The sequence below is a fragment of the Fragaria vesca genome, unplaced genomic scaffold, assembly GCF_000184155.1.
Source record: "Fragaria vesca subsp. vesca unplaced genomic scaffold, FraVesHawaii_1.0 scf0513139, whole genome shotgun sequence".
Lineage (NCBI taxonomy): Eukaryota > Viridiplantae > Streptophyta > Magnoliopsida > Rosales > Rosaceae > Fragaria > Fragaria vesca.
Genome location: NW_004443446.1, coordinates 358253 through 360058, shown reverse-complemented (window position 1 = coordinate 360058; position 1806 = coordinate 358253).

Genomic DNA, 1806 nt, shown 5'->3' with positions numbered 1-1806 from the left:
AACTACACCCCTGGTTATTGTCCTCACCTTTACTGAATAGTTTGTGTTTTATCCTCAGGAATCCTCTAGGGAATCGAAGAACAAGTCTGCCAGGACAACTATGGTCTGTGCACATAAAGAGGTACTTTTATTTTCTGGAGACTTATTTATGTTTCTCCTTTTTCTATTACTACTGATCCCCTTAACAGTGGCCACTGCCCTGCCAATATCCGTCCTCCGGAGATGCTAATGGTCTAATGGAGAATGCATATCCTGTTAAGGTAGTATCTTGTGATTTTGAGTCCATTTGTTCTTAATGATAAGACCGGTGCTACTCTTATACTAGTGATGATATGATGAAGGTTAGAAACTCTGTTCCCTCTAAGCTGGTTTAATGCCATACCGGCCCTTCCCATTTTCCCTAGTTTCAGTGAAGATTATCTTGTTGAATAGCTAGGGGTGCTGGTGGTAAAAGCTTCTAAACTATTTTATTAGTGATTTTCATAATATTTATCTTATTGATATATGTGATCGTATTGGTGTCAATACAGTTGTTGATGGTGTTAAACAGCTTGTTTTTCTTAATTATCACATAGGGGATGCTATGGTTTTTTCATGGAGTCAATGCACTTGGCTCCTTTTCTCAGTTTATTAGTGGTGTAGTTTGGAATGGTTATTTGCTGCATCAGAGGAAGTAGGAGGAGGGGATATACTTGCATCTATCATCATGAAATCATCTTCACTGGCAGCGCTGCAGCCCAATCCGATTGAAGACATGATACATATGTATGCACTGGATCAGTGTTTCATCAACCTAAAGTTGTAATAGTGAGAGGCGAAAAGGAAGTAGTGGTATGCAACTGCAGCTCCCCTCTCAGGATGTAGATCAAATATTTAACATTGCAAGTATATCAGATTCCACTTCGAAGCAACTGCAGCTCCCCTCTCAGGATGTAGATCAAATATTTAACATTGCAAGTATATCAGATTCCACTTCGAAGATGAGTGCTTATTGGTATACCAGTGATCATCATTGTCTGAAGCCAGTACCGTCACCTTGGAGCTGATGGTGGTCTATTGTTTGGTTGGTGATGAAGGTAGAACCATGTTCAATTGATGGAATAGATTAGATTGAATTATGTACGATAGCTGTTAATTTGCTCCTGTCACTAGTTGACATGCAATTCTAGGATTTGTTGTAGATGTTAAATCTTTTCAAATTGTTATTCGACTGTACTTGACTCAAGTAACTTGAATAAATAATATTCTTTTATTGTTCATGTGAGTTGGTATCAATTAGTAGATACAAGGATGATGCCTGCGGCTTGCCGCGTTTTTTGCAACATTGTCTGTGTTAATGGAGTACGACAATTTCATTCATTAAATATTTTCTTACCAGGTGGAAGGACAATATATATAAGGGTTCATTGTGGAGAGCAAGAATAATTAAGGCAACACTCTAAACAGTGAAAACTGTAAAAAAATTATATGTAGAAGTGGAAATGAAAATGGAATAAAACAGTTGAAATTGAACATGAAAGATACATGAAGAACCATCTTCTGTTAAGAATTCTATGAAATTGGATACATATAGATGAAACTATCTTATAATTTAGGGTATAGGTATGCCTCTCCTCACACCGGCAGTAGAGAAAACTATCCAATTGCTTTGTTATTATAAGTTATAAGGTAAAAGTATGCCCTGGTCACATTGAAACGAATGAACACTTCTGCAACTGAAATTTTAGTTTCCCTGAATCAGAATATATAGGTAATCATGAACAGAAATGAGGAAACGCAGTAAGGCATATATATTGAGAAGGGATA